This window comes from Pholis gunnellus (genome assembly GCF_910591455.1).
Source record: "Pholis gunnellus genome assembly, chromosome: 20".
Taxonomy (NCBI): domain Eukaryota; kingdom Metazoa; phylum Chordata; class Actinopteri; order Perciformes; family Pholidae; genus Pholis; species Pholis gunnellus.
This window is the reverse complement of record NC_136547.1, coordinates 1,703,214-1,712,365: the sequence shown is the minus strand read 5'-3', so window position 1 is coordinate 1,712,365 and position 9,152 is coordinate 1,703,214.

The following is a 9,152-nucleotide window of genomic DNA, read 5'->3' as shown; positions in this document are numbered from 1 at the left end:
ATTGCGACCTTGCTCTCTGATTGAATGCTGGCAAAACTAGAGGGAGGACAGCCATGGCAAGATGGCACAATAATAAGCACAAAGAGCAGAGTACTGACTTTCAAACAGCTGGTCCTGGAACCTCAGCATTCAACGCTGAGTGTGAGTGTGTGAGTGCTCTGTGTGGGCATGAATGGATGATTCATGACACCAGCCAGTGACTCACCTTAGAACAGCGGAGGACAATGACAGGATATTGCAGTTAAGACAATAATAACCGACCCAGCTGTAAATTACATGAGATATTCCAGTCCAGCGTCTGTTCATTTCTTCATCCTGCAATTACTGTAAGTGACTGTTTTGTCTGAATCATCTGCAGTCTTTCTGTCCTTTCCGCCATGCTTGCTGGGAGGTGCTTTATTTCATTAGAACTCAATCTTCGCCTCTGTAACTTTGAGATTTTTAAGAATGTCTGTGCGTGTGAAAGAAGCTCAGCCGTGAAAAGGTTGACCGAGCCACTTAGCATTCTGGATCTGGCTTCGACCTGCGAGTCAATCCGTCATTAAATCACCAGAAGCACCTTCTCTGCTACCTGCGATGTGAGGACATCAATAAGCCATCTCCAGCGGCAGCGGGTTAGGCTGCTGAATTGATCATTGTTATCCTGATGGCCATGTGCCATCGGCACTAAAAGGCCGGATCTATGGAATGGAAGTCGTTATCAGATAAGGGCTGAGGTATCTGTTCCTCATACTGTGGCAGATGTATGTGGCATTATTTGCTCAAGTTGATGCTGTAAATCCTCCCTGATTTGTCTAAAACGTATTACATTCCCAAGGGATTGTTTTGTGTTTAAACCTTTCACACAGTGGCCGACACCAACATAAGTGTTCCACCCAAAATGAAATGTCCACACGGTCATACAATCAGCATGAGGCCCCACAAAGTAAGAAAAAACCCTGCACTGTGAAACAGGAACGTTTCCGATTGGATGTATAGGCTCATAGCGACAGATGTGTTGCCATGATTCGTGTTTGGTCTGAAAGACCTTGAGGTCCTGCGTGAGCTGCATGTGGCGGCTGCCTTGTTGAACTGCCGCGTGTCTCACACGAGTATTGCCAACGCAAAACAGTGCTGCTGCCAGACATTCTTTCTACAAAGTTTGTCATTACGGTTTCATTTGATGTCATTATAAATGTCATTCTTTTTATTTCAGACAATAAAAAAAGTTGAGAACTAGCCTGTACTCTATTAGGTAATGGAGCAAAGGAAGTCACTTCCTTTTCCACAACAATTAACTGAAAACACTACAGAATAAAAGCCTTGTTTTAACAGAAATTCTGTCCACAGAAAGACACTTGAGGGCTTTTAATATTTAAAAAAATAAGTGTAGAGTTAAAAAAAAAACATGGAAACTGTTGCGAGTACGATGCCAATATACTGTCAAAAGATTTGAACTACCTGTTTTTAAAATAGATACGACGCAGCTGACCCTTGCTGCTCACGCTGCCCGTTTGGCTGCTCTAACCTGTTAACATGGGCACAGAAATAAAAAGCAAGAGGTTCCACGGTGCACAAGCGCTGCTCACGCAGGCAGTGTGGCCCAGAAGTAATAAGGATGATCCCAGGTCTCACCCTCCGGCTGAGATAATAATGCCCTGCACTCTGAATAGTTCCTAAAATGATGTATAGTACCAAACACATACAAGACAGAACAAAACTTGCTGGTGCAGTGAAGACACAACACTAAGTGATACACCAAAACACCTCAGGCATTACCTGCAGCTACAATTTATTGTAAAGACTTTCAATGATATAGATATATAGCATTATTCTATAACTGGCTAATTATTTGAAAAGAAAATGATAGATATTGCTTTGCCTGCTTGAGAATCCTTGCTCCAGCTCTGGTAGTAGTGGAGTCTGGGCGGTGATGAATGAACAGGAGTTTGAAGCATATAGTATTGTACTTTACACAATTAATATATAATGAACTAGAAAATTTCGCAAGAAATTTTGACAGTGTGGCTTCTACTGCCCGAAGACGTCGCAATATGCAATATGTAGGTACACACGTCGATGTTACCGGTAGTATCGTTGAGGTTTAATTGAGATATCGCTTCTCTCTTTTCTGCATTTTAGATCCATACTCTTGGATTTAATCTTGGATAACGGTTTCAATTTCCTGTACATGTGAACTTTTCACATAGCAAGCCGGATCAAGTGCTGTCTGTCTTCAACAGGCAGCTAAATATATTGTTCACCATTAATGGCGTTGGCATTGGAGCTAGTTTTCTTGTGTGTATTGAGAGGGACCCCTAGTCATGGTCATTACTTTGTAACAATTAACAACTGTTGAGGGGAGATCTCTAAGCCATATATGTCTGTGAGTCTCCGGTCACTAATTAGCTCAATCAGAATCACCTGTGCGCCTGCAGCCTGTTCATGGAGAAAAAGCAGGGAAACACCTCTCAAACAAATCCTCAAACCCCCATAACCGTAGCTCCTATTGCTCCGATATGAATACATGAGAGGAAGGATGAGCTGAAGAGCAGATCATGTGAAAAACGTTACTGGAGCGACGGAGCCTCTCCCAGCTGTTAGCAGACTGTTGTGCTAGCAGGCGAGTGAGCTGTACCCAGCATGCAGTTCGGCGGTGTAATTCTATAAATGTAAAATTATTAGTGTTACAAATTGTTTGTGTCACAGACTGTTGCGTCGTGGTGTTTTGCTCTGTTAAAGAGCGTTAGTTGTGGGTTGTTAATTGTTATAAAGTTATGACCATGACTAGGGGTCCCTCTCAATACACACAAGAAAACTAGCTCCGATGCTAACACCATTAACGGCAAACAATATTTTTAGCTGCCTGTTGAAGACAGACAGCACTTGATCCAGCTTGCTATGTGAAAAGTTCATATGTACAGGAGAGGCAAATTTGTAATTTGTGATTTTGGGCTATACAAAAATAAATTGAATTGAATTGAATCGGCGTGTGTAGCTACATATTGCATATTGCGACGTCTTCGGGCAGTAGAAGCCACACTGTCAAAATTTCTTGCGAAATTTTCTAGTTCTATCAATACAATCGTGTCCGCAGCAGTTCGACCAGCAAGTTATGTTTTGTAAACTTGTAAATTAACGTAAACTTGTTAATAGTAATCAGCTGTGAAATCGGTAGCCAGCGCGGCTACGTCAACAAAGCACAGGGAGAGTGACTTCATTCTCTGCTCAGGTAGACATTACTCCACTATCGTTTTCTTTTTATAACTAACAGTTGTTTGATGCTCTATTAATGCTCTGAATATTGTATTGAAAACCTTTAACGGCAGAAAACATTGAAGTTGTCGCCCTTATCAACAGACAACAAGAGAATCTCAGGTGAGGTTTGAAGATGATTTACAGTTGGTTCAAACAGAGTAGCACATTACATTCATTGTGCATCATGACTGTTACTTTACATCCTTTAATCCAACTTTTTAAGTCTAACTGTATGTTCCGTTTCCCGAGCAGAGAGCAAACTACAATCACACTGCTGCTGTGGAACTCTGTAAGAGTGCAGGCTGCTTCACTGTCCTTGAGCAGTCTCAGACCTCTACACCTTTTACAACACTAAGGACAACCCCCCCCCCCCCCCCCCTACCTTTTCAATTCTATCATGTTAATTTATCAACTTGCTTTTCAATTCAGTTCACATTAAGCACCTTGAACTGAATTATATCGATGAAAGCTACAGGATAAATTAGTTTTATCCTCTCTTGACAAATAAATGCAAATAGTATTTTTCCAATGTACTTTGCTTTGCATGAAAAGAAAAAGATCATCTTAATTTGACATTCTATCTTTGTTTTATGCAAATTGGGGAAGGACTGGAGGAGACTAAAGCCTTGGCTTGAGCCGGCTGTCTAACTACACACCTTGGTTTTAGTTCAGCCATATATTATAATCCTCAGCCCTGAATAAAACTAAATCTGAATAGAGCTGTACACCTCTCCAGGCTCTCAAATACCACCGCCTAATTTCAACAGAATAATTCCGTCATATTTTAATTGGGCCGAAATAATTACGCTCCAATTTTATGCTGCTGTAACATTTGCAGATTTGGGCTCATTAAACCCTGCACTACTTCATTTCTGCAAGGTGAAACCTTGAACAATTAATGGCTTTAGCCTGTGCAGAGGTGCAACCATAAAGCATTTTTTTCCCACTTAATGCAATCATAAAAAGTGTCAGAAATCTGTTCAGTGCTTTATTAGCCTGTGAAGAGGGATTTCTGAGTACATCCAATTATGTCGGGACGCACCACCAAATGTCATTGAGTGCTTCGCAAGACCACAGCTTCATGTTAATGCTTCAATGGGTCTTTGCCACCTTTCATGATAATGCACTGATGGATAGCACACGTAGTGAATTATGAGGAGATTGGAGTAGCAGGTGTGTGTGTGTGTGTGTGTGTGTTCGTGAGCAGCTCTGTGTGTTTCACTCTGATGATCTCTAATGAGAAGTAAACGAAGCACTTGTCATGTTTCACGACGCAGTGAATACTTTGTAAATGCAGGTATAATTTCAATGTGAACACAAATACAAAACATAATTACATGAGGTGTGCACACGAGGGCCATGTTTAGTTTTGCACGGATGGCCTTCGCTTCAAATTTTATTATCTTACTAAAATATACTGGAATCACTTTACTTTACATTTAGTTGGGCACATATTTGTTTAGTCAACATCCTTTTTTAGTAAAAAACTATCTTAAATTAAGTCATTATTAGGTCCCCCTGCATAAATACATACATATATAAAAAATAGCAATATTGTGTGTGCTGGTTCTTTCTCACATGATCATTTCTGTGATGTTTTTTTTAAAATCAAAGTCTATATTTCACTTGCTTACCATGATAGCGAGCGAGACAGCTTTTCCACGTCATTCATTATGATCAACGATCCCCGATCAAATCCTACATGGTCCCATCCCTACTGCCCACAATAGATGGGTTGCTGAGCGACATCATCACAAAATGTTTTAGGAAGACGATGTCCATGATCTCAAGAAGGTAACCTTCTGTTCAGCTTAGAGGGCATCTGTTCAGAGCCCTGCATTTCAATAAGGTACTACAGAAACACGTGTAAGTGGAATTGTTTTACAGTCAGACAGCTCAAACTGCTACTGTGTGTTTTTGTCTATTTAATGAATAGTGAAATATTCAGTGACATGTCTTTATGTGTGTCTTGGTGAGAGAGGAATGCAAATGCATTGTTATGAAGTTTAGAATTTCTCAGGAGAAAAATTACAAACAGTAGTTCTAACATGTAGAAGAAGCTTTGATCTCCTTTAGTTGCATTTATGCCTACAAATTCAAGCTGCTATTTCAAAAGTGAAACCAGTGTTTGGTTTGTCTGTTCTGGGCTACTGTAGGAACATGGTGGTGCAACATGGCGGACTTTGTGACAAGGACCCGCTCCCTATGTAGATATGAAGGTCTCATTCTAAGCTGACAAAAACATGATTCTTAGTTTCAGCGGATTATACAATAGTGAAAACAGTTATGAATAATATATTACATTTCTGCCAACACATTCTCACTGCTAACTCGTCAAATACCGACGCCTGGTCGTTAAAAATATGACTCTCTACGTTACGTGGTATGGACGACTTATCAGTTTCCACTTATTAAATGCATTGTGTCTTTTCAGAATAAACTCCCGTCGTCGCAGGAAGTTAAGTTGAGGCAACGAAACCACTTAGTTAGGTTTAGAAAAAGAGCTTGGTGGATATTAGCGTGCCTAACTAACCACTTACGTCACTACTAACATCTGTCATGACTAAACAAGTCACATGATCAGCAACTCAATGAATTCACTTTTAAGTCTTGTTTGACCCATCCACGTCCTGCCCCACCCACACTGTGTGGACTATCTGTCTCTTTAAACTACGTCAGCGGCTCTGACCGTCTAATAATGACGTGGGTTTACATTGGAGTCAGAAAGCCCAGTGTATCGGTATCAGACGCAGAGGGACACTGAGCGACTGCCGGTATTTGACAAGTTGGGAGTCAGGCCGAATCATTTCTGCTAATAGATCTAGAAGAATCTAGAAATCCTACACACTGGACCTTTAATTAATAAGTAATTACGTTTTGGCGATGAGTTCCCTACCCTTCTGCTATGCATACATCCTCAAATGTGTCTCAATGGGAAATCTGGAACAGCACAATTTTGCTCTGCTTAAATGGGCATCGTTGAGTTCTATGTGCATGTACTGTATAATCACATTTAATCCTTAAATGCATTTAGTTTTTCTTCAAACATGTTGGCATTGTTTGCTTCAGGGTGTGCACAAACAACTGAAGGGTTATGCATGTTTTACAAACCCGGCATTCTTTTTTCTCCTCAGGCACTCCTCTCAACTAAAGCTGGTCAATCAGGCCAATTACCATTTCCTATGCTCTCATATTCCTTTCTTCAAGTCCAAATCTCAGGGCCAGACACAGAAATAATCAGATTTAACCAATATGTGTTACTTCTTCCCTTGAAAGACAATGCCAGTGTTTTGCTCTTCAAATTACATTACATTTAAATTAGTGTATTTAAAAATGTGGAATCTAAGGAACATGGGTTTCCAACATTCTAGACAGCAAGCTTTGAAATGTAAGTAAACCATCATACTAACATGCAATAGAATAGACCTGCCTGGTCATGTAGTTATGATAAGAAGGCTGCTGACGTGTGCTGGCAATAGGCTGCAAAATCTGATATTTAACATCTAAGATCCGGCTGCTGAAAAGCGATTCATTGATGAGTTCTGTTGTGGAACATCAAACCAGAAGACACACAATAAGCAAACACGGGCAGCTAATCTAATCAAAATGCTCCTTAACTCATTGTTGACAGTGATTGCGATCTAAAACGTGCACTATTTACATATGGGGTTGTACAGAATGATTGTTTCCTTTAGCTGAAGCTCAAACACACTTTATCTGGCTCTTTCCATCTCACACTACAGATATAAACAAAACTTGGCCTAATTTCTTTTTCATGTTCGATCTTTTCCTGATAATTCAGAACATTACGGACGCCCTGTTTCTCTGCTTTTAATTCATTGCTCAGGCTTGAGCACTGTTTGGTGTGCTGGTGCCCTATTAGGCAGCTTAGCAAACATACTTAACACTGGGCTGTCAGCTTGATATTTCATAATTATCCTAATTTTATGAGAATTGCTCATAAAATCATCTTAGTATTTTATACAAATCACAAAGAAGTCCGTTTTTTCCAATAGAGCTTTTAAACAGTTTGTTCATAAAAGGTCTAAGAAGACATTAGACCTCTGTCTTGTATCCTTGTACAGGACACATTTTCCATCACATACCCCAAACATGTAAAGTCACACTACATGATAATATGCTCAGGATGTCTCAAGTTCTTTGGCGCTAATCCTGATCTGAGGTATCTGGTACTGCAACAAATCTCTCTTTTAAAATAAATTAAACTACTTCATTTTAGAGTTATTTCTACAGTCTCACTACTGTAGTTAACAAAAACAAAAAACTGTGAATTGCTGCCAAATGTTGAGCAGCATTCTACAGTAGCATATGAGGTTTACAGTGCAATACTGTAGCTAGGCCTGCTCATTCATATGATGTCTTACGAAAAGTTACTCATGTTTCGTGCCAGCCATACGTGTCAATTCCCACTAAATTACATGCATACGGTCTTTTCAAAATAAACTTCCTTCTTCACAGGAAACTCAAGTTTAGGAATACATAGTGAAATACTTAGTTAGGTTTAGTTAATAAAACCACTTAGTTGGGTTTAGGAAAGAGGGTTTGTGTTAAAATAGCTACTGAACTCACGTTACTGAAGTACACACGTTTTGGACAAAAATATTAACGTTGACTTCTCGTTTCACACGTGGAATGAACTGAAGTGTCCTGGCTGAAAGGTCGCTGTTGGTTGGACCAACACCTCCCCTGACCAGCCTGGCCAGTGATGTACTGTAATTCTACAGTGTTGTTACTGCAATCTAACTACTGAAAAAATTACTCATATTAATAAAAACTACTGTAAAATGCCACTGTCGACACAAGAATTATCACGGGGCAAGGAAAGTAGTCATTATTGACTTTTGCATCAGCCGATTTTCACAAGTTTACTTAATGCAGATCATGAAGCTCCACATGCAGTATGTGTTGAGTCAGCAAAGACTGGGGCAATAATCAAATATTGAAAGGACCTGCATTAGTCACACTATAATGCCCTAGTTCGATATTCATTTCCAAGAAAATGTGAGGAAGTATTGTTTTCAAAGAGCACCGTCACAACCAACACTGGCAGAAAGAAAAGATGTTTCTGCATCATTGCCATTCACTCTGGCCTGATTGGCCCCCATCCGCCGCTGCCCCCCACCCATTTCATCTCCTCCTGTCCCTGATCTCCCCCATTTCTCCCACTGCTGGGCACTTTACAGCTAGCCATAAACAATAAGCAGAGAGCCTGTCAGTGTGCCCACCAATGCAGCAGCAGCCGTCTCCGGGGGTCATCTAATTAATGCAAGGGATTATTGCTGGGTCCCTGGGCCGAGGCTGGGCCCCGCTGTCTCTAAATAGGATCATTATGGGAGGTAATGAAGAGGGTGAGCAATGAGTTTTGGGCCGACTTGGCAAGGGGCTGCCTCAAATGTCAAAGCCACAATGTAATCATCACTTTGGTTGAGGCACTGGGGGTGCACTTTATTTGTTTTTGTGTAACTGGTGTGGAAACTGCATAGATGGAGTCATGAATGGACACATGTGGAGGGACAAAGGAGGTTTAGTTACTGGTAGAATCCCACCTCGTCGACAATGCTAATGTTCGAAGGGCCCACTGTTGATACTATAACTGGCTGCTGTGAGTCCTGTAGTCTCTCTAGGACTTTATCACCTTGTCATCTGCAAATAAAGTATCTACAGGAAAAGTACAGCTTTTGGACTTCAAAGTATATTTTAGATCCACCAAAAAGGTGCAAAGTAGTTTCTAAGGGTTAGGTGCAAATTTGTTGGTTTGTGTTCCCACAGCATCATTCACATGGTGAATGCAGCGCACAGCTGGCACTGCATGGATACTTTACGTTTCTTTTTCTGTTTTATTAAACCAGTGCAGAAAATGTGTTATTCATACAGAATAAGACAACACGGTTATG